The sequence below is a fragment of the Malus domestica genome, chromosome 01 (assembly GCF_042453785.1).
Source record: "Malus domestica chromosome 01, GDT2T_hap1".
Classification (NCBI taxonomy): Eukaryota; Viridiplantae; Streptophyta; class Magnoliopsida; order Rosales; family Rosaceae; genus Malus; species Malus domestica.
This window is the reverse complement of record NC_091661.1, coordinates 17,957,955-17,982,890: the sequence shown is the minus strand read 5'-3', so window position 1 is coordinate 17,982,890 and position 24,936 is coordinate 17,957,955. Positions and strand designations below refer to the sequence as shown.

At 39.9% G+C, this 24,936-nt stretch overlaps 1 long non-coding RNA gene across 1 annotated transcript; it reads right to left on the bottom strand.

The window, feature by feature from the left end:
* Positions 1-22,718: 22,718 nt before the first annotated feature.
* LOC103417613 (uncharacterized) lies at positions 22,719-23,967 on the bottom strand. The gene is made up of 2 exons (XR_011582310.1): positions 23,422-23,967; positions 22,719-23,165 (listed from the first exon to the last, which is right to left on the bottom strand). It is a non-coding gene; the product is annotated as an uncharacterized lncRNA (long non-coding RNA).
* Positions 23,968-24,936: the final 969 nt, after the last annotated feature.

Sequence of the window (24,936 nt, the reverse complement as noted above, 5' to 3'; positions counted from 1 at the left end):
GCCATCCTATTGAGGAACCATATTTTCAAATGTGTAAAATGCGAAGGGGGCGATTGAATCATGCTACAATAATTGCTCTGAACTAACTAATTAAGTTACAAACCTCCTGCAAAGGTGCAACATCAAGCATCGAGACCTGTGCCAAAGTCTAACTATAATATTCAGAAAAATTTAAGGGACGAATCTTAGTTGTGTCTCGAATCATCAATAGCTACACCAATGAAACAAACAGATCACTAATTTGTAGATGCATTGTCTCTATTAGTTAAGTAGACAAGTTTTCTGTCTCTGCAAAGAAAAGTAGAGACACTTCCACATCTGTACCTAGTGAATATATATTTCTTGTAGTGTCACATTGAAGTTCTTCTCAAATTCATGCCATTGTTCGTGGTACTTTAATTCGGACAATTGCACACCATGTTTGCAATAGCTCGGGTTTGAATCAATTATCCAATCGGAAGCATGCCTAACATGACGGAATTCATTCCGAAAATGATTGATTTTGTGCTGGCATGATGTCTCTTTTAAGAAATGTCAAATATGGTGGTCGCTGGTTCCTACCTGAATGAAATTTCAAAACCATTATTTCATTCAATTGACCATTGTCATCTAATATACATAATTATTATGTTCATTAGTCTCCCCACCAGACTTTTAACTACTTTCTCCACATTATTAATCAAGTCCAAAGACGTCTTTCTCTTCCCGGCGCTCTATTTTTGACTATTTTTTTAGCTAGCATTATAACGACCTTCTATCTACCACCATAACTACACTACGAAAGGCTTGCTAATTTCAAAGGTATATATATATTTTTTATTTGGTAGGACAACTCGGGTACTAATAGGAGAGCAAAAAATAATTTGAAAAATTCTGGAGCTAACACGTGAATTTTTTTTTCTCGAAAAAAGACAAAAATATCCTTATTAAATTGGTAAGGTCCACATTTAATCCACTTGTAGTTCAACATCTCTGAGAGTATCTCCAAAGGAGATGTCAAAAATTTCACATTAACAATAATGGTAAAAAAAAGAAAAGAAACAACACTAGTGTTTTCCAACCAAAATGTCAATTCCTATATGGAATGACATGGAATGACAACAGATGAAGTTGCTATCAAATTTGACAGGAGCTTCAAATCTATTTTTAGTGGATAATAAAGGGTTTTTATAATTTTTGTATTATCTTTTCTTTCAAAATTACAAATACAATTATGAAAAGTAAATAACAGAATTAATAATAGTTTAAATTTGACATATGGTTGGAGAACAAAATTTACAAAAAATCAATGTGCCACATATGCTTTTAGATTTAAATTTTTGTTTAAAAATTTGACATCTTTTTTAGAGATGGTCTAAAGACCTGAGCAACTGAATACAACCTTATCAAGCTCTCATGTCCATGATAAGGAGAAAAATCACACATTAAAAATATAATTAATTACTAAATTTTATCTTTAATACTCTCTTAATTGAATGTCAACTTAGTCAAGTAAGGAATCACAATTATATCCAATAAAAAAAATTTAAAAATAACCTAAGATATTATTTAAAAATAACCTAATAACTAAAAAAATGTCGTACCCAGTGCACAAGGCTCCCGCTTTACGCAGGGTCTGGGAGAGGTGAATGTCGGCTAGCCTTACCCCCATTTATGGAGAGGCTGCTCCCAAAAATAACCTAATAACTAAAATTCCAAAATTAACAAATCTGGTGACTAACAAGAATAACAAAAAATTAAAAAAGAAAAAACAAGAAAATGAGGATATATTGTGAGGGTGTAGAGAAAGAAAAGGAGCCGGAGAGAGCAACGTAGTTCATTGGAAGTTGGAACATTAAAAATCAACACAGCTTCTAGGTGTAAATCTCTGAATAACCTTTTTATTAAAAAGTAGGTGGAGAAATAAAAGAAACGGATGAGTATATCCGCACTCTAAATAAATGTACATATTAAAATACTCGATGCGACCTTTTTCATATTTTTTTTAAGATCACTAATATTTTGCAATTTAGAAGAATTGGTACGATTGGGTGGGGGGTGAGGATAACTAATTAGGAAATTGGAATATGGTATGGTGAAATGAGATTGGGTTGGATGAATTGAAGTCTGAGACTGAAGGTTTAAAGTCTTTCGGGCTTTAATTTTTTTCTTAAAATGGTTTGAATAAAAAAACTATGAGTTGAATGTGATTTCACGTGGTTCTATGCAAGGAAGAAAATATCGGTAATATCGGAAATATCGGTAGTCCGAAAACACGGAAATATCGATGGAAATATCGGGATAATATCGATATCGATAAAAATTACATGGAAACCACGGAAATTGTAAGAAAAACTTGGAAATTTTTAATGAAACTTTGTAGGATGTTTATTTAGTCAATTATCTATTAGTTTATCACAAAAAATTGGAAGGAAATGCATTGCATGATGGATTTAACTGATTTAAGTTGATTATATAGCGAGCTGGCAAACATTGTGAGTGTAGAAAATATGTAGTAATTAATGAAAGAAGTTTAAACACACCATAATCATTTATATATAATTAATTAGTACAATATTTGGAGGTTTTATTTAGGATATTAAAAAAAAAAAAAAAGGAAGTGAATAAAATGATGAAGAATAATGTGCCGAATTTGACACTTTAAATTTCTTACACATAAGCATGCGTCTAGGCGTTGAAGTTCCAAATTATAGTATATCAATTAACGATTGAAAATCAATACATTGAATAAGACTAAACTTTAATTTGGATGCCGATTATGTTTTTTCAAGTTTATATAAAGTAAAAGAATTGAATTTTGGAAGCCAGGAGTGTGTCAATTGAATTTTGGCTGGCGTGCAAGGTATCAATCTCTTCGTCTCGTCGAGTAGTACAACTTTCCTTTTTGTTTCACTCAATTTCGTTGAGTATTGAAAAAGTTATACTAATTTGAATCTTACCCAGTTTCCGGCGACCTCAGTGGCTTTAGAGGAAATTTCCGGCCAAAACACAACGAGTCAGACGTCGTGTGAGGTACCATTCTCTTCGTCTCTTCGAGGGCTACAACTTTCCTTTTTGTTTCACTCAATTTCGTTGCTTATTGAAAAAGTTATACTCATTTGAATCTTACCCAGTTTCCGGCGACCTCAGTGGCTTTCGAGACAATTTCCGGCCAAACCACGGCGAGTTGGCTGGCGTTCAAGGTATCAATCTCTTCGTCTCATCGATTAGTACAACTTTCCTTTTTGTTTCACTCAATTTCGTTGAGTATTGAAAAAGTTATACTCATTTGAATCTTACCCAGTTTCCGGCGACCTCAGTGACTTTCGAGGAATTTTCCGGCCAAACCACGACGATTCAGATGTCGTGTGAGGTACCATTCTCTTCGTCTCTTCGAGGGCTACAACTTTCGTTTTTGTCTTGCTTGATTACGTTGAGTTTTGACAAAGTTATGGCTGTTTAAAGTGGGTGTAAATTTTCGACCGAAAATTCTGATTTTCTCTCCCACTGGGCGAGTCCCACATCGCCCATGTGAGGGCAGTGAGCAAGCAAATTTTCCTATAAAACCCACATCCCCCCTGCTAGAAAATCCAAGCTTGTTCGGCCTTTGGGCTATGATCAAGTGAAGTATGTGTTGAGTTTTATCAACATATTTAAGTATATTTTAGTATTATGTCGTGATATTATTGATAATATCGAAAATATCGCGATATTTTGATGAAAATCATTTGGATGGTTAAAAAAATTTCGGATCTCCAAAAAAACGATAATATCGGCGATATTTCGCCGATATTATCGATATTTTCTTCCTTGGTTCTATGCTATTTAAATGGACAGAAGTTGCCAGGTCATTCCACTTCTGGTGTCCTCTCGTGCCCTCTGTTTGTGTGGTCACGGTTAATGCACGTTAATATTTTATATTACTATTCATTTTTATCTTATTATCTCTATAAAAAAAATATAAAATGTTGACGTGGTTTAACCGTGACCATACAAAACAGGAGGGCACGGGAAGGCACCAGAAGTGGGAAGGCAGACAATCCTTGTCCTTTTTTTTTATGGTCGAAGAGTACCAAGATATATTGAAAGAGAGGAAAAACCTCCAAAGTTACAGTGGTACAGGAAGGTACGTGTGGAGTGAGGATCCGATGGATTCTCTTTGTGAAGATTTCGGGAATTCTTAAATCACATTCGTTTATCGTACATCGTGCGATCATAAATTATTGTAATTTTTTTTATTTAAAATTGAATATAAACTGTACCTGTTTGGGCCCAAAATAATTTTTGGGGCCGAGCTTAGAGTTGTTCTCGGCCTAGTAACATTCATCTAAAATTTTGTCATGAGCTGTCTAGTCAAGGTCTGTCGAATTCTCTTGCTAGAAGGATTGGTTTAGATAAGGGTGAGGTAGTCGAACCCTAGTGCAACAAGGAGTCTTAAAAGCTGAAGATGCTTAGAATTAGGGATGAATCTAGTTCGTTAAGGAACTTGGTTCAAAGTCCTATAGGGGTTAGGATTGGCTGAAACCTAATCAGTTTGGGTTGAAGAGTTCTAATCCGAGTACATTTTTAGTTCGACCATGAGGGGGGTTCGTTGCTATAAATAGAGAAAGGAGTGCATCATTCAAAGCCCTTCAAATCCTTACACAAATTACTCTGCGCAAAGCTTCTCAACAACCTTGAGATTTTTTTTCCCTTTCTCTTTCTTCTCATCAACACATCTTCAGTTTGGATATACAGCACTATGAAGGCAATCAGCGACATCTTCATTTTGGATAAACAACACTGGAGCCATATAATCAGTCCACCAAAGAGCACATTCAGTTTGGATAAACAACACTGCTTCGAGATCGATTGGTTATTTATCCAAGTCTCGGTCAACAAGGATTTCCGAGTCCTTGTTGGTAGAGGTCATTTCATCAGCTTTCTCAGTGAAGTGAGGTGTTACCAGGTTACTAGGCTTGGCACATTGAAAGCCGAGTTTTATGATTGGATATTTGCAAGTACATTTTAGAGTTCGGTATTCTGACGACCAAACCACATTTACAATCAATAAATTTATCTCTTTCGAGTATTTGTGTTTGTACAATCTGGTGCCAGTTCGGTGTACTTATACTCTCACAAATGTAATTACCGAGACCAAACTTGGCGCTGACGATTTGTGAACTTCGAAGAAACTAGCAACCTTGTCTTTAGGCTTTAGAACCCGGAGGTTGAGATGTGTTTCTTCCTCGACCGCAGTCACAAGATCAGGAAGTCAGCAGCTCGCCCAACGCTACATCACCATATTTTACTTCCCAGCCGAACTCTGCTGACGAGTTGGCATGCCCTGTGCACAACTGAATGACGTAGTTAGCAACACCTACTGCCGTAACACATGAAGTCTCAAGTACAACACTCTGAGAAAATGATGTAAATCTCGACGGTCAAACTTATGATGCAGAAATCCCCACAAAAATGACAAAAGTCGTTTTTGTTGAAGGACTGGTAGAGGCTTATGACAACGACAATGATGAGGCCTCTGATCCATCATTTAAATATTTTCTTCGGCGGCGATTTGAAGAACAGTCCCAGCAGTTTGAACAAATGTTCAGCCAAGAGGTGAAAAGCATACTTGAAGAGATACATGATAATATCGATGTGCACAACAGATTGCTCGAAGTTCTGGTTAATAAAGTCCATGATATTAGACCTGCCGAACAACCCAAGCAGCCTCTACTTCTAAAGAATAATCCCTCGCCAGCGATACAGCCTCTACCTGACATTTAATGTTTTTCTTGGTTTAGAGTTCTAAGACAGGAAATTAATAAAAGAAAATGATGATGAGTCTTACAAAGGTCGAAGTGACCTTCTGATGAGGGATGCTGAGGTTTTGGTCTTGGCGATGAACTGGCGTATTTGTCGTTGCTTCTGGTTCAACAGAAGGTGCCACTTCATGCCCTGAACAAACTTCGACCAATTGGGGGTCGACCTGGCCAGCCACCTCGACCGTCGGTTGGAGATCACCCAAAGAGGATGCAACACCTTTGCTTTTGTCCAGAGGCAAGGGACTTATAGTAGGTGGTTCAACTCGTTGATGGCGCATCATTAGCAATGGTACTTCACTCTTATTCTCTTGTTCATGAAAGATGATTGTTTGTTAGTCGAGAGATCCAGTCAAAATGAAAGAAGAACATTATTAAAGGAAATTGTTATACTTCTTCCTCCAGGACGATCACTAGATTTTTCTTTGGATTGGGGGAAAGGTTTGTTTCGGCCGTTGTGGCCGCCTTCTCTAGAGTAATGGCTGCTGGGCTGACATCAACAAGGGCAACGCCTGGCCCCGGAGTTGCAAATTCCTCTACCACTAGGGCGACGACTGGTTCAACTTCAACAACGACTTACGTGGTTGGTCAAACCATGGTCGACTGACCCATTGTTGGGGTCGAAAGGTCTTGCAGTACCGTTGTCGAGACCTGGAAACAGGAGAAGAGAGAGGGATATTAAGAGTGGTCGTTCATGTGGTCTGACTTGAAATAACATGAATCTCCCGCTCTCCCTTCTTTGCCTTTTTCTTGATACTTTTTTTGGGCTAGGCAAAGTTACCAGTTGTCCCGGCCTCTGGGCGAGGTCGTTTGCTCGGTGCAATCGACACAGCAGTGGCCACTACTGGGGTTAAAATGGTTATCTTTTTGGCTAAAGGAGCCGCAATAGTTGCAGCCTTCTTTGAAGGAAGATCGAGTTTCTTTTTTGCTGCAACCATCGCAACCACATCGGCTTGTTTATTGCACGACCACTGACGAAAATTGGTCACACGATGCACGAGAAATAGATATGATTGAAAGATTCCCGAGATCCTCATAAAGAGGATCTAACGAAGATCTTATCTCCATGCGCCACACCCCCAAGACAAAGTAAAGCAGACAAACAAGAGACCAAAAAAAGGCCATAACCAGGTTTAGAGACAAACTGTGAGATTAAGGAGACTTGGAGTGAGGCTCTAGTCGACTTATCCGTCGAACCCCTAAATCTAGGATAGTAATCAGGGATAACATAGAAAACTTTGAGTTTAAATCTCCTTTGTGCTGCACGTGTCTTTAATTTTTTTTAATGGCTTGATATCTTTTGGAAAGTCCTTTGGCAAGCCATTGTTGGTATTTCTCCTCCTTGGACTTGGGTGATCCTCCAACATCCTCACAACCATTTTTTGGACTTCCACTGGTCCCAAAACCACCCAAGTCGCTTAATAGATCCGCCTTTGAGCAAGTGCCTACTGGATAGGTGGTTCATTTATGAAACATGTGAAAAAAATTTATTAAACATATAACACTACTAAAATTATACATGCAATTAGCGGGGATGATCAGTTTTTTACAGTTGGTTACATAAATTATGAGTGTTTATTATGTTGTTATATTGTTGATGCCCAAAATCAGTGAGGACTTTGGTACAACAGAAAGTGTTAAGTTTGTGACATTCTCTAGATTGTTCCGGTCACTAGTGTGGATAAGTATGTAAATGGATAGGGACAGGGAAGCAAACACAAAAGGTATGTGGTTCACCCAGATTAGTTACGTCCACGAAGTAGAGGAGTTCTCATTAATTGTGAAGGGTTTACACAAGTACATAGGTTTAAGCTCTCCTTTAGTGAGTACTAGTGAATGATTTAGTACAAATGACGTTAGGAAATATTGTGAGAGAATGATCTTTATTTATAGAAGAGAGTTTCTAGTTTCATTTTGACATTGACACATGTCGTGTTGTGATTGGCTTCTGATGTCGACACGTGTCACGTTGTAATTGGCCTCCTCTTTGGAGGGAAACTCTTCTGGGTCCTTGATGGTATAATGTTGACCGGTGCTCAGTAGTTTTGGGATTGGTCAAGTATGGTACAAACAGTGCTCCCCTAAGTTTTCGAGTGAGGGAAGCTCCTCGGTTGGGGACTTGCAAGATCCAAGCCATTGAGTAACCACGAAACTTCTAAGTACCGAAGTGTGGTATCATTTTCACTTGCCTTATCTGTCTCATATGTAGATGTGGCATCTTCTCTCGAAGTACTTTTCCTCCATCTAGGGGGTGGTATCTTTAACCGATGAAAATGCACAAGGTAATGTATCAATTTCACTTGAAGTTTACTTGTAGTTTCGGGCTTGGTCAAGTGCAATACAAACCCTATAGTAGGAGTCCCCCAAGTCGCCGAGCTAGGAGATTTGCCGAAGAAGGTAACAGACAATGTAAGCAATCAGACTTCTAAGCAAGCAACCTGGATCAGAGGTTCGACTTCAGCTTCTGGTTGATTGTTCTCATTCTCCTTGTGTCGTAAACAGCAACAAGGATAATGAGAAGCAAATGGAGAAAAGATGATATGAGATACTTTTACTTTTGAAGAAGTAACTTTCCACATGCTTATTCTTGAACTGGGCTGAAGGGTTTTCTAGTTTCCTCCAGAGTATAAGGCCGACTCAAGAATTTGAGGGTCAAAACAAGTCCATCAAATTAAGAGTGCGTTCAACCTTGATGATATGGGATACTTTTGCTGTTGACGAAGTAATAGATGAATCGACACGTGTTCTGTTGCGCTTGTCTTCACATGCTTCCTTGTATCCTTTTCACTTGCCCTATCTGTTCCTCAAGCATATGTGGTATCTTTTTTAGAAGCATAAGATGTTGAAGATGAGTACTTGAGAGCAATGCCAGGTAAGTAATTAGTCAAGGGGTTCCAAGCAGTCAGTTCCTGACAGGAAGCTTGATTCCAAGTGTTGACTGATTGTTCTCTTTCTTCTTGTCTTGCAGGTAAGAACAAAGGTAAACAAAAAGATAGGGAAAAAGCATGATATGGGATACTTTTACTTTTGACCCTGATGATATGAGATACTTTTGCTCTGGTGTGGCTGGTTTGCATAGGTATTATTGGGGGGGGGGGGGGGAAGAAAACTGGGTATTTCGAGAGGCTTCATTGGGAGTGCCTTATCAGATATGAGGAAAGGTTGAACATTTTTCCAGGTTTGCCTTTCTGTGGAGAATGGATGTCGACATATATAAGAGTCTTCCTAACAATAAGTAGTAATGTTATTCCTTTACCCTTCTTGGTCATATCAATGTATTGGGAGCTGCAAGCTTCACGTGTTTTAACTTTGTCAGAGCACTTTGAAAAAGTGGTCTGTGGTATCTGGAAAGCTGATGTTGCGTGTGAAGATTGCAGACAAGCTTTATCCAAGGAAATATGGCTCTCGAAGTTCGAAGAACGATGCTTCTTCCATTTTCGAACAAGCAATCTTGTCGGGGATCTGGCTCTCGAGATTCGAAGAATGGTGCCTCTTCGATTTTTAAGAAAGCAATCCTATTGGGAGTCTAGCTCTTGAGATTCGAAGAGCGGTGCCTCTTCAATTTTTGAAAAAGTAATCCTGTTGGGAGTCTGGCTCTCGAGATTCGGAGAGCGGTGCCTCTTCAATTTTTGAGCAAACAATCTTGTTAGGAGTGTTTTCTCGAATGCGAGTAAAGGTTGGGCACTTTTGCCAGTCTGCCTTGTCACGGAGCACGGAGGTTGACACACATAAGGACTTTCCAGTTATCAAGCAGTGGTGCTGTTCCTTTACCCTTGTGGGTAATAATAGGGTAGCTGGATCTTCAAAATTTATGTGTCTAAACTTTGTCAGGGATCTTTGGCAAAGTTATATGTGGTACCCAATGAGTTGATGTTGGGTGTGGAGAATGGTGCTTCTTCGAAATTTGAAGAGTGGTGCCTCTTCGATTTTTGAACCAACGACCCTGTTGCCATTTCTTTTATAAGGGCACCAATTGTGTGTAAAAAGTACATTCAGAGAGTCATTGCTTGTAGGAATTTTCCCCTTATTTTTGTACTTCAGAGATTTATTGGACCTCATTTCTTCTTCAGCATTTCTGAAAATGTCTGGCCCATCTGACCGTCGTTTTGACTTCAACTTTGGTGAAGAGGCAACTATATCTCCTCAAGACAACATATGGCGCCCATCCTTCTTATCCCCTACTGGTCATCTTACCATTGGGGACTCTGTGATGAAGAATGATATAACTGCTGCGGTGATGGCCAGGAACCTTTTCACTCCCAAAGATAACAGACTACTTTCCAAACGGTCTGATGAGTTGGCTGTTAAGGATTCTCTGGCTTTCAGTGTTCAGTGTGCAGGTTATGTGTCTAATATGGCCCAACGCCTATTTGCTCGAACTCGCCAAGTTGAATCATTGGCGGCTGAAGTGATAAGTTTCAAACAAGAGATTAGAGGGCTCAAGCATGAGAATAAACAGTTGCACAGACTCGCACATGACTATGCTACAAACATGAAGAGGAAGCTTGACCAGCTGCAGGATCTGATGGTCAAATTTTACTTGATCATCAGAGGTTTGTGGGTTTGTTCCAAAGGCATTTATCGTCTTCGTCTTCTGGGGCTGTACCACGTAATGAAGCTCCAAATGATTAACCTCTGATGCCTCATCCTTTTGGGGTTCTGTCTAGTACTGAGGCTTCGAATGGTCACCCTCCGGTGCCTTATCTTTATGGGGCTTTGCCGACTGCTGAGACTTTCCCTGAGCAACCTTTGTGAATGCTCCATCTTGTTTGTTTATTTTGATTCATGTATATGTACATATTGTAACTTATCGGAGATATCAATAAATAAACTTTACTTCATTTCAACGTATTGTGTTAAATACACCAAAGCCTTTTTTACTAAGTGCTTTGAATTTTTTTCTTTTGTTGAAGCTTTGTGAGCGAAACATGTGTGTTGAGGTAATACTCCCTTAATTTCTCGAGTGGGGAAAACTTCTTGGTTGGAGACTTGAAAAAATCCAAGTCATTGAGTGGTCGTGAGACTTCCGAGTATCAAGGTGCAGTAGCATATGGTATGAGTCCCCCAAGTCTCCGGTCGAGAGAGTTGATGAAGGTGTCTTGCTAATAGCCAAGTTTCCAAAGTAACAAAACTTCACCATTTTCCTTTCTAAGTGGTAGCCCAAAACTCCACCTTCATATATATTTGTTATGAAAGTTGTTAGGCCCAAAGAAGATGAGGCTTATGCAATTTTTTTTTTGAATTTTAATTTTTTTTGAATTTTCGAATTTTCAAATTTCTGAATTTTCGAATTTTCAAAAAAAAAAAAAATATATATATATACTTTATAGGTGAAGCTTTGCAGGTGAAGCTTTGTGGTTGAAGCTTTGTTGGGTACCATGAATTGATTTTGCTTCACACTATCTTGATCAAGATAGTGTGAAGCTTTTGTAGGTGAAGCTTTTGTGTTGAAGCTTTGTAGGTGAAACTTTTGTAAGTAAAGCTTTTGTGGGTGAAACTTTTGTAGGTGAAGCTTTTATGGTGGGTGAAGCTTTTGTGGGGGGTGAAGCTTTTGTTGGTGAAGCTTTTATGGTTGAAGCTATTGTGGGTGAAGTTTTTATGGGTAAAACTTTTGTGTTGAAGCTTTGTTGGTGAAACTTTGGAGTTGAAGCTTTATAGATGAAGCTTTTGTAGGTGAAGCTTTGGAGTTGAAGATTTGTAGGTGAAACTTTGGAGTTGAAGCTTTATAGGTGAAGCTTTTGTGTTGAAGCTTTTGTAGGTGAAGCTTTGGAGTTGAAGCTTTATAAGTGAAGCTTTGGAGTTGAAGTTTTTGTTGGGTACCATGAATTGATTTTGCTTCACACTATCTTGATCAAGATAGTGTGAAGCTTTTGAGAATTTGTAGTTGTCCTCCATTGATGAAGCTTTTGTGGTGAAGCTTTTTTGGGTAACATGAATTGATTTTGCTTCACACTATCTTGATCAAGATAGTGTGAAGCTTTTTAGAATTTGTAGTTGTCCTCCATTGATGAAGCTTTGTTGAATTTCCTTTTTTTTTTTTGGGAAACTAGAAATTTGAAAATGTGGGAGAGACAACATATACAAATTTTGCTTCCACACTGTTGAGCAAGAGATTATGATGCAAGCCACACCTTGTAGTAGTCGAAGGTTTGGATGAACCATATAAATTTAATTTGCTTCGAATAGTCTTGATCAAGAGTGTGTGAAGCTTTCTACGAGTTGTAGTTGCCCTTCATTGATGAAGTTTTTGTTGGCACCATAAATTGGTTTTGCTTCACACTGTCTTGATCAAGAGTGTGTGAAGCTTTTGAGAATTGTGGTTGAATTCCTTTGATGAAGATTTTGTTGGCACCATAAATTGGTTTTGCTTCACACTGTCTTGATCAAGAGTGTGTGAAGCTTTTGAGAATTGTGGTTGAATTCCTTTGATGAAGCTCTTGTTGGCGCCATAAATTGGTTTTGCTTCACACTGTCTTGATCAAGAGTGTGTGAAGCTTTTGAGAATTGTGGTTGCCCTCCATTGATGAAGCTCTTGTTGGCACCATAAATTGGTTTTGCTTCACACTGTCTTGATCAAGAATGTGTGAAGCTTTTGAGAATTGTGGTTGCACTCCATTGATGAAGCTCTTGTTGGCACCATAAATTGGTTTTGCTTCACACTATCTTGATCAAGAGTGTGTGAAGCTTTTGAGAATTGTGGTTGAACTCCTTTGATGAAGCTCTTGTTGGCACCATAAATTGGTTTTGCTTCACACTGTCTTGATCAAGAGTGTGTGAAGCTTTCTACGAGTTGTAGTGTTTGCATTGTTACAGAAGAGAAATGTCTGAAGCAGATGCAAGAGGGTTGAATAGCTTGATTTTCGTATGCCATGCACTGAAGTTGTTGTTGGCTTGCAATAAGACTTTGTTGGTGACTATAACTCTTGTTGGGCATAAGTGCTCCCCTAGTTGAGTTGTCAAGCTTGAGGGTTTTTGATTATTTGTGAATGCTAGGAGTTCACATGTACAAGTTGCACCACTTATCTTCTAGTAGGTGGAATGAATGGTGAGTTGCTTTTATCACTTGGTTGGTGGTACGAAGGTAAGTTCCTTTATCACCTTTCATCACATTTCATCACCTGGTTGGTGGCACGAAGATGGGTTCATTCTTCATCTGGTTGGTGACATGAATGGCAAGTTGCCAAATGATATTAGAGTATAGGTTGTACAATTCATAGCCTAGTTGGTGGCATAAAGGAGAGTACGGGTTGTACATTTCATCACCTGGTTCGTGGCATGAAGATGAGTTCCTTCTTCACTTGGTTGGTGGCATGAATGGCAAGTTGCCAAATGATATTAGAGTACGGGTTGTACATTTCATCACCTGGTTGGTGGCATGAAGGAGAGCACAGGTTGTACATTTCATCACCTGGTTAGTGAGAATAAGGGCAAGGTGTCGAGGCACATTGTAGCAAGTGTCGAATGACACAAAGTATGTTGAACCTTTTCAAAGTACAGTTGGCTTATGTTTGAATGTGTTGGAATGTATGATTGAACGAATATACTGTGAAACTGTTCATTTATTGGTTTAGTCTTATTGACATATACTTAGACTTTGTTTCATGTTGGAAACATTCATGTTGAAGCTTTGAACCCGAGTGTTTCATTGCTAGGAATGTAAGAGGATTAGGACCAAGTTGTCTAAATCACCTTTTTATTGAATTCATGCGAAATAGTCTTCGTTACATAGGATGCCGAACGACTGAAGCTTAACACTTGTACAATGTGAGTTTACTTGTAATAGTACTTCAAGTGATCAGCGTTCCATGGATGGCCTAGGGTCTTGCGATAAGAGCTTCTAAGCTTGTAGGAACCAAGGTGACTGATGCCAACAACTTCAAACGGTTCATCCCAGTTTGGACTAAGTGTTCCTTCACTTGGGACTCTATCACAGAGTAATATTTTCTTCAATACCTAGTCCCCCACTTTGAAAGAACGAGGTTTGACCCTTGAGTCATAGTAGTTGGAGATGTGCTGCTAGTAGGCGACATTCCTCAAGTGAGCCTGGTTTCTGTGTTCCTCGACTGGATCTAAGGTGAGGGTAACTTGTTTGTCATTTTTTCTTTGCACGTAGTTCTGGACTCAGAACGTTGCTTGCCCAAGCTCAACTGGGACAACTGCCTTTGTACCAAAGGCAAGTGAGAATGAGGTTTCTCCTGTTGATGTTCGATACGAAGTGCGATATGACCAAAAAACTTGGGGTACAAATTCTGGCCAACAACCTTTAGCCTTGTCTAAGCTGGTTTTCAAAGTTCGCTTGATTATTTTGTTGATGGCTTCGACTTGTCCATTAGATTGGGGATGAGTTGGGAAGGCAAAACATAAGTTGATGTTGAACTTAGAGCAGAACATCCTGAACTTATTGTTGTTGAACTGTCGCCCGTTGTCAGTGACTATCGCATTGGGAATGCCGAATCTACAAAGGATGTTCTTCCATATGAAGTCTTCTATTTTTGCCTCAGTAGTGGTTGCCAAGGGTTCTACTTCAGCCTACTTTGTGAAGTAGTCAACTGCAACGATTGCATAACGAACCTTACTCTTCCCTGCAAGCATTGGGCCGATCAAATCAAGTCCCCATTGGGCGAAGGGCCAAGGGCTGAATATAGGAATGAGCGGCTCGGGATGGGAGTGAGAAATAGTTGCGTAGCGTTGACACTTATCTTGGTGAAAAGCCTTGTGTGCTAGGGATCGAGATCCAGCATGATCTCTGCAAACTCCTTCATGTATTTCCCGAAGGACAATTTCTGCCTCTGTAGGCGTAAGGCATTTTAGGTATGGTAGGTTAAAACCCCGCTTGTAGAGCTGGTCATTAATGATCAAGTAACAAGTAGCCTTGTATCGAATATGCTTAGCTTGGACTTTGTCATTTGGAAGGGTGCCATGAGCAAGGAATCTATAAATCGGGGTAATCCAACTATCCATCTGTTGTAAGTTGCACACTTCTGCAACCATGGTGCTTGGTGCTGCCAACAATTCGACCTGAATTTTTCTCCCAATTTTGTCTTCCACCACTGAGGCGAGGCGAGCCAAACCATCTGTATGATTGTTTGCCGCTCGAGGAATTTGGGTGATCTGGTAGTGGAAGTGCTTAAGCAACAATTGTGTTTGTGCCGGATATGCTACCATGGAGCTATCCTTAGCTTTAAAGTTGTTGGTGACCTGGTTATCCACCAATTGGGAGTCACTGAAGATACCAATTCGTTTAACCCCAAGGTGTTTGGCCAAATGTAAGCCTGCTATGAGGGTTTCATATTCTGCGTCATTATTCGACGCCTTGAATTTGAAATGAAGAGCATACTTCATCGCCACTTTGTCAAGGGTCGTAAGGACCAGTCATGCTCCACAACCCTGTTGGTTGGACAAGCCATCAACATATAGACTCCATGCTGGGGCTGTTGGTTCTATTTTATGAGCTTCCGAGGGTAATAAAACCACTTCTTTAGGTGTATAAACAATGTCAACAGGATATGTGAAGTCGGCGATGAAATCTGCCACTACTTGGCCCTTCTTAGCTGGCTTTGGTTGGTAGAAGATGTCATACTCACCTAATGCTATCGCCCATTTTATCATTCGCCTTGAAGTGTTAGAATTTTAGAGTATCTGTCGAAGAAGATGATTGGTAAGCACGATGATGGAGTGTGCTTAGAAGTAAGGGCGAAGTTTTCGAGCATACATAACCAATGCTAGAGCCAATGTTGGAGTATCGTGTCTTTGCATCTTGTAAGGCCTTGCTATCGTAGTAGACAGGCCGTTCAACATTACTATCATTTCGAATGAGAACGGAACTTACTGCTGAAGCCGATACTGACAGATAGATAATGAAAGTGTCACCAACCTCAGGTTTGGAGAACAAAAGGGCTTTACTCATGTAGTCTTTGAGGTTCTTGAATGCCTCGGCACATTCATCAGTCCATATAATGTACTTCTTACTTCCCTTAAGTGTTTTGAAGAAAAGAGCACATCTGTCTATGGCCTTAAAGATAAACCTAGTTAAGGCTGCCACTTTGCTAGTAAGGCACTGGATGTCTTTTGAAATTACCGGTTCCTTCATGTCGAAGATTGCTTTGATCTTCTTGGGATTAGCCTCAATGCCTCGTTGGCTTATCATAAAGCCTAAGAATTTGCCAGAGCCTACGCCGAAGGCACATTTGTTGGGGTTCAACCTCATTTGATACCTCTTCAAAATGGTGAAAGTTTCAGATAAGTTAGCGATGTGTTGGTCAGCATGTTTGCTTTTGACTAGTATATCATCAACGTAAACTTCGATGCTTTTCCCAATCTGTTCGGCGAACATTGAATTGACTAATCTTTGATAAGTCGCTCCTGCATTCTTTAGGCCGAAGGGCATGACTTTATAGCAATATTGTCCCCTGTCAGTAGTGAAGGCTGTGTGTTTTTGGTCCAGAGGGTTCATGAGGATTTAGTTGTATCCTGAGCAAGCATCCATGAAGCTCAAGAGTTCACACCCTGCCATAGAGTCTATAAGTCTGTCAATGAGAGGAAGAGGAAAACTATCCTTTGGGCATCATTTGTTTAGGTTGGTGTAGTCGATGCACATTCTCCACAAGACCTTTTGGAGCAAGAGACTTTCTTTGGTCAAATTTTTCTTAACAAGAACCACATTTGCTACCCATGTTGGGTAATTGACTTTGCGAACGAAGCCTATGCCTTTGAGTTTTTCAACTTCTGCCTTCATTGCTTCGTATCGTTCAGCGTCATAAGATTTTTGCTTCTGTCTCACCGGCTTGGTCTTGGGGTTAATACTTAAGCGATGACATATGATATCAGGAGATATGCCTGGCATGTCCTTGTATGACCAGGTGAAGACCTTAGTGTTCTCTTGCAAAAAAGAGATCAATGCCAACCGAATAGGTGGTGACAAGGTGGTGCTAATCTTTACCATGCGATCTAGATAATCTTTTGACATAGAAACCTTCTCCGGCTCTTTAGCAGGTTGTGCTTGCTGGGTGAAAGAGTCATCCCGAGGATCGTCGAGTTGACTGTTGCCACTGTGAAGATCCAAGTTAACTTCGTCCGGGCTGGTCTTTATGACTTGGTCATGTATAGAAAAGGTTTCCTTGGGCACAAACAGGTGTTGTTGCTTGACCGAAGTGTTGTAACGTGATCGTGCACTAAGTTGATCTCCTCTGATGTAACCATTGCCATAGGGGTTGGAAATTTCATCAACAACATATGTGTGGATACCATGGCCTTGAGATCATTGATGCATGTGCGTCCGAAGATGACATTGTATGCCGTTGGGCAATCAACCACCAGGAAGTTAATGGTAATGGTAGCTGTGTAAGGGCCTGTACCAATGGTGAAAGGTAAGTGTATAGTCCCCAAAGGTTGCATGATATCACCGGAGAAACTTATCAGAGGAGAAATCAAGCGATCGAGCAAGTGTTCAGCTACATTAAGTGCCCTGAAAGCTTTAGCAAACATGATATTGACCGAAGCCCCCGTGTCTACCAGGATTCGTCGTACTTCAAAGTTGGCTATGTGAGCTTCCACGATCAGTGGGTCGTTATGAGGGTAAATGATACCTTTTTCTTCCTCAGGGTAGAAACATATTGGATCCCAATTAGGCTTTTGATACTTGCCTCCCCTGATGTCTTCCACGTGAAACACTTGGTGGCCAGACCTTAAAGCTCGTTCACTATTTTTCATGGCCATGTTGGAAGATTTAGATATGGGTGTGCCATCACTTATGGAATATATCACATTCACCTAGCGTTGGTTACGGTTACCCATTGGAGGGTGAAGGAGGAATCGATCAATTTTTCCTTCACGTGTCAAACCTTCAATATGATCACGAAGGGTGATACATTTCTTGTCATCATGGCCGTTATGCTCGTGGTAGCAGCAAAACGTGCCCATGTTCTTTGTGGGCTTGTAACTTGATTGCCTCGGCATTGGCTTCGGTATCAGGTGTGCTATGCTGAGGTAAATGGCCACGTATGTGGCGTTCAAAGGTGTGTATGTCTTATACCTCGGGGTAGGGCCTGTCCTGACACGTGCTTGGCCCACTGTGTTGACTGCTTGGGGAAGGGCATTATCGTGGCGATACCCTTGGTTATTGCGATAATGTCCCTTACCCCTTTTACTAAAATGAGACTGGTGAGGATGAGAATTTTTCCTTTTGCCCTGAGATTGATATGTCTGTTGACTTGGCAAAGTATTAAGTAAGGCAGAAGGAGGCACTGCTGCCGTTTGGAAGGTTAAGGTCTTCTCATTTGGGTGGGTCTGGCTTCCACTCCCCACTTGCTAATAAAGGATGGTTGTTGGGGGTTTCTCTTAGTATGTCCTTACCTCGGCGGAGGCATGGTTATAAGCTTGCGCCATCACCTCAGAGTAAGTCTTCCAAGTGTTGGCATTGATCATGTACTTAAAGAAACAGTCACGTAGGCCTGCCGTGAAGGCTTTGAGGGCAGTCTTGTCGTCTGCCTCGACACAACGAGAATACTCATGGCTGAAGCGGCCAGCATACATACGTAATGACTTGTCTGGCTTCTGCGAATAGTGTACAAGTGATTCGCAGAGTGCAAGCGATCGATCTGGAAAATGTGTTGAGAAACAAACAGTTTCCTCAATTCCTCAAATAAGTCTACCATCGCAGGTGGAAGATGACAATATCAGTTTAAAGCTCCGCCAGAGAGGGTAGAGGAGAAGAGAAGACATCGCTCTTCGTCGGTGTGCATCTGATATGCCATGGCAGACTCAAAGAGTTTAAGGTGCTCAATCGGGTCCTCTTTTCCAGTATAAAGTTGCAAGTCAAGCTTTTGCTTTATCTTTGCTTGGAGGGGGTGTCGAGGATCCTCTTTGTAAGAGGGCCAGGCCTAGGTTGGTTCTAATCAGGTATCTTAGCTTGTCGTTCGGCCTTCAACTTGTTTACTTCCTTAAAGAGTTGTAGGACAAGAGGGTCCTGAGTGGAGTCATGTACCACTGGAGCTTTCTTTCGTAAATCTCCATCTCCTCTTGGAAGTAGGAAGATTTAATCAAGTGCATGTGATTTTTTCCTGGACTCGCTGTACTGACTTCTAAGGTATGTCTGTCGGAACATCTATGAGTCCCCTATACCTTTGTGTTTCTCTAGGACTTGTTGTCCCTTCCCCAAATTGGTAGCCGGCTTGGGACATGGGATGGGACTGAGTCTTTCAGAGACCCTTGGGTCATTGATCTTCGAGCTTACCTGGATAAGATTGTCTCGACGATGCTTTAGGAAGTCTCGACAGTGGCGAAAGATAGCTTTCCATCCCTCCACTCCTTCTGTAAGGAGATGCCTTCCTCCACTCCTCCTGCTTCGGGTCGAAGTAGCTGGGTTGAGATAAGTCTCATGTTGGTCGCCATTTTGATGAGTAGCTCGTTCCTTAACAGGAATACCCATGTCGAGGGCAAATGACCCTCCATGTTGGAGGGCACCCAGTTGATGGTTGACTTCCACAGGGGTGATGAGCTCATGTGTTTTAGTATATCTAGCCTTGTGGAGCATCTCGAAGACCTTCTCATACTGCTCTTGGAGGATCTCATTCTTCATCATTATCTTATTGTTCTGAGCCTCCAGCTCATCAACTTTAGCCTGAAGAGCAAACTTTTTTTGTTCCTTCTTTCATTGCTTCGCACCAGGTGCAAGAGAGGTGTCATTCTGTGTGATGTGGCTTCTTTCGCTCCCTATGTTAGAAAGAGATGCCTGGTCAAAAGAGAGTGTACGAATGGTGGAAACCAGCTTAACAAAGCTGAAGAGAGTGGGAATAAGTGTCGTTCCCACAGACGGCGCCAAATGTTGATACCCAAAATTAGTGAGGACTTTGGTACAACAGAAAGTGTTAAGTTTGTGACCTTCGCTAGATTGTTTCGGCCACTAGTGTGGATAAGTATGTAAATGGATAGGGACAGGGAAGCAAACACAAGATGTACGTGGTTCACCCAGATTGGCTACGTCCATGGAGTAAAGGAGTTCTCATTAAATGTGAAGGGTTTACACAAGTACATAGGTTCAAGCTCTCCTTTAGTGAGTACTAGTGAATGATTTAGTACAAATGATATTAGAAAATATTGTGAGAGAATGATCTCTATTTATAGAAAAGAGTTTCTAGTTTCATTCTGACATTGACACGTGTCGTGTTGTGATTGGTTTCTGATGTTGACACGTGTCGTGCTATGATTGGCTTCTGATGTCGACACGTGTCACGCTGTGATTGCTCTCTTGGTTGGAGGGAAACTCTTTTGGGTCCTTGACGGTATAACGTTAATCGGTGCTCAGTAGTTTCGGGATTGGTCAAGTATGGTACAAACACATATCATCATTATGTGGCTATTATGTCATATTTGAGTCATCGATATATGATTAATATAATGTCGTCACTACTAAAAATCGATCGCTTTTACAACTGAATGTTAAAAAATATTGTTCCTGATAATTGCCCAAATATTATATTGATTGTGATAGAAAACCCTATCCAGAGTAGGGTCCCATCTTCTATGAGACGGGCTTGTGTCCAACCTTTTGGGCCTCAAATTTGAAGTAATGGGATGAGTGTTTTTGCTTATCCAACTAGGCCAGGCCCTTTACCTTGCAGGCCTGCCTTTCCTCAGAGAAGCTCATGTACGACAATTTACATTTAAAAAATAAGAAACAGAAATCAAACAAAAAGGAGCATAATTTACATTGCTTCATATCACACTAAGTAATCACATTAACTAGATTAATCCTCCCACCAGGGCTGGCCTGAGAATTTAGGGCTTTAGTCGAGCCTTTCAAATGGGGTCTTAGAGTTCTCTAACTCCCGACCTTTTGTATTGACATGTATAAAAAAAATTCACTAATTACACGAAAAGTTCTATTTCTACATTAAATATCTTAAAAATTAATATCGAAAGAAGAAATATATGCAAACATTACTTAAATATTACACTTCTCACGTTTTTAGACACAAATGTGTAAGACACAAGTGTGTAAGTTTATGTAATCTAATGTTCTTAACCAATTATTTTTCAATTGATAAAATACATAACCCATTCAATCTTTCTTGTGACATAGTTGATGGAAGATAAGATTTGATCAACTTTAATTTTGAAAAATTTCTTTCTGTAAAGGCAACTTTAATTGGTATAGTTAACAAAATTCTATAAGTAAAGACTCAAACTGTAAACTTCATATTTGAATAAATACAAAATTTGTAATATATAAAGGAAACATTTAAGGGAAGGATCCCTATTTTTTTTTATTTATAAAAATGAGAATTAGTTGTAGGGTCTACACCACATCGAACTTTAACGATCCGAACAGTCTATTTTTCAAGTTGCACCTTATAGATCATCCTTGCAAAATATTAGCCAAATCGGAAATGTTTCAGACATCTAATTGAGTTCAAAGAAGTTAACGAATATTTTGTTATATAAGAAACAATGAAATTTTATCTTGATAATTAAATAGGTAAATGGTTTCAGATTGAATTGAATTTTTATCTAGGTTTTTGGTGTAACAAATATACGCAGTCTTTTCCTTGAATACATTTCAAATCTCGAACTTTTGCTTTCCAAACCGTGGTGGATTCGATCCTCACTGCAAACCAGACCATCTGTTTTGAAGGATGAACTTTTGGCAGCACCAATTTTTTATTTTTAACTTGGAAATCATTGGCAGTGAACTTCCTGGATTGCCTGCCTGGACAAACTAATAGTCAAACTGCAATCCATCCCACCACTTCTTTTCCTCACCATCCCCACCATTTTCACGTTCCCGCTTACCTTCATATAGCTCTTCAAATTCAAAACCCCAGAGCCAATCTCCCCGCTTGCTCTGCCGCCACCGCCATCGCTCCACCAAAGCGCTCACCTCCTTGCTCCTCCTCATCCCAATAGACCCTTTTGAAACTGTTGCTTCTCCAAGTGTCACACCCTCATGTGAAAAAAACAAAACACTCTTGTCATATTTAAGCCTACCCCAGTTCTCATTGTTCACCTTAATTTCTTCCCTTAGAGTCATGTGTTGATCGCGGCCAGGGTTCCGACCACCATGCTCATATTCTCCACAGAAATTCCCGCCAGCTTGACTTTAGGATCTCGGAATCGGAACACGGTGAGTCAGAGCACGCCAATGACTGCAATTTGGAGGATGACAACTGTAGTGAAATCCCACAGGATTTGATTCTTCTTATCCGGGGAAGTGACTTGGGATAAAATATTGGCACCACTTCCTCTTCTAGATTTCTTGAGCCATGGGGCTGATGGAGTTGATGTTCCTTCATCTGACCACCCATGTTTGAGTTCTTTGATCGAGAGAGAATGATTTTTGAGTTGGGTTTTTTGCGTTTCCTTTTTTGGAGCAAAAAGTACCATTCGTTAAAGATTTTGGGAAAATTCGTTGAAAAATAACGTGATCAGGACTTTGAAAGTTCTGTCATGGAGTTTGAAACCAGAGGAGGTACTCTGGTGGTTCTGTTGGGACACCTTGCCTGTGCATCTACTGGCCAGCAAACCTCGGTGCAAATTCACAAGCAAACATTTTTTTTTCTTTGGTCAAGCACCCAATCAAATTTGATCTTAACTAAATGTGGATTCAAAAGATATTTTCTCAAGTTTTTGTATTAGTGGATATGAGATATTATTGGTACTCTAAAAAAATCATACTGCATTCTTTATAAGTATTTTAGTTTTAATTATCAAAAGTAGTGTAGATTGATTTTTTAGAGTGTCAATAACATTTTTCAATGGATATTGAAAATGTTATCTAACTCAAAACATCTATTTAGATTTGACATCCTTTCTTTTCGTGACAACCTCAAAATGACAAACATTTGAAGGCCTTAAAACAATTGCGTTACAAGCATCCTGTGGGGACAAGACATTCACCGAACAAGAGAGATAGAAGATAGATAAAAGAGGGTACTGCAAGAGTCGCATCCAAGATTTTGCCTTACTATAAGATTATAAATTGAGTATTAGTTCTGTTACAAGGAGAAACCCTTAAGACTCCACCCTCCCTCTTATAATTCTTTTACCAGATGTATAGGATGGGACCTGTAATATATAGAAACTAGATTTCATGTTTAAGGCACCAGCTGCTGACGATTGATTTGGTCCAACAATTTGGAAAACAGATGAGAAAGCTTGAGTTCGCCCTGTTGGCATTCGCAAGGAATTGGTAAGGATACAACGTTCCCAATTATAGGAAGCTTAATCTTGATACTCAAATCGATCTCATAGTTAATGTCCGCATCTCCAGAAATGTCCTTTGCCAAGTTTATGAACACTCTTAACGGCACCTTCACCAACACAAACATAATGGACTCTTCTCCGGGCTTCAGTGACGCGGACTCTTTCAATGTTCCTGTTAAGACCTCGCTACACCACACATGAAGTGAAAACAATCAACATATTCAAATGTGTATGCATTAAAAATTTCTGTATTGACATATATTGGCATGTTATATATATTATCGGACATTTGACCTAGTAACTATCATTTGTATACAATCGATATACACAACTACTTTTTCATATTCAACACAGTTATGTGACGGAAGTGGTACATAACAATTGTATACAAGAACGTGTCCAGGACGGAGGATGTGAAAAGGAGATGTGGATCAAAACCTACCTGCCGGCGCTTTTGAATTTGAAAGAAGCCTGACTGACAGGGAGATAGAACTCAAAGGGGTTGAAGATAGATATCTCGAAGACGAGTTCTGTGGAGTCCAAGCTTTGGTTCCCAAATTGAAGGCCTACAATAAGAGCAGATCTTTTCTTCATCTCAGCCAATCTCCATTCCACATACCCCTGAGCCTTGCTCGCTACGTAGTTCTTGGCACTGCCCGCCAATCGTGACACTTTCAAATACCAAGAAGAAACGAAAGAGGCACTTCTTTGCATTGTTGAAGAAACAGAAGAGGCACTTCTTTGCATTGTTGAAGAAACGGAAGAGGCACTTCTTTGCATTGTTGAAGAAACGAAAGAGGCACTTCTTTGCCTTGTTGAAGAAACGGAAGAGGCACTTCTTTGCATTGTTGAAGAAACGAAAGAGGCACTTCTTTGCTTTGTTGAAGAAACGGAAGAGGCACTTCTTTGCTTTGTTGAAGAAACGGAAGAGGCACTCCTTTGCATTGTTGCTGAAGGGCAAAAAACTGAATTTAAAATATTTAGTTATGGGACCGATTACTCTACTCCCATTCATATATATAGGAGTTGGTACATTTGTAGGACCTTTTGGCTTTCGGAGATGGGGCCAACCATGATCCTTTTCTTGCATTTCTTCCTTGTAAAGTGTCCCAAAATATAAGTAAAGAACTGGGTTCCTCTTACTTCCCTCCAAAAATATAGTTGTTGTTATTTAAGTTCATCATATTGTGGAATCAGATATATATTGTGGGAGACTTTCCTTGTTTAATGTGGTCATTGATTCCGAACTATTATCCCTTTCCCGTCATTGATGTTGTTCCTGTTCTGTAATTCCCTTCTTTTTGCTTTGGTCAAACTTGTGGATTGCCCTAGTTAGGGCATTCCTCTTCACGTATTGCGTTCCGGAATCAAACCCTCATCTTCTTAGTGTATATTATTGCTAGTAATGAAAAGATATATGATGAGTTTCACGTTTATCCCAATAATTTTTGTCATTGCATTTTCGTCCTAGTTTCAACAGTTAAAATGTTAGTTCGATCATTCAACTGAGGCAAACTTTCACCACACTTGTTTTTCAAATGAGTATACGTGCAGAAAAATTGAGGAAACATTCAACCAAGGGCATTATCTGATAACTATTTTATTTTTGTGTTAAAGTTGACACAATAGAAGTTATAGGGTAAAAGAGATCATGAACGGTCACGCTTGAAAGATTCTGGAATACCATAAATTTGAGAAAACCCCTCGACAATGAACGATTTTTCTCTTCACTTGTAAGAGACTTTTAAGTTCGATTCTCGTCAAAGATGAATTTGAACTACACTATTATTGGCCCCATTGTGAGGTTGATCCGTCCACTGCTCCCCTTAATGTAGATAATATTATGAGTAAATTGTAGTAATGATCCCTGAACTTTACTCAAATTGGAGCAATAGTCCCTCAATTAAAAATCCATTACCATTGGTCCCTCAACTTATCAAAATATGTAGCTATAGTC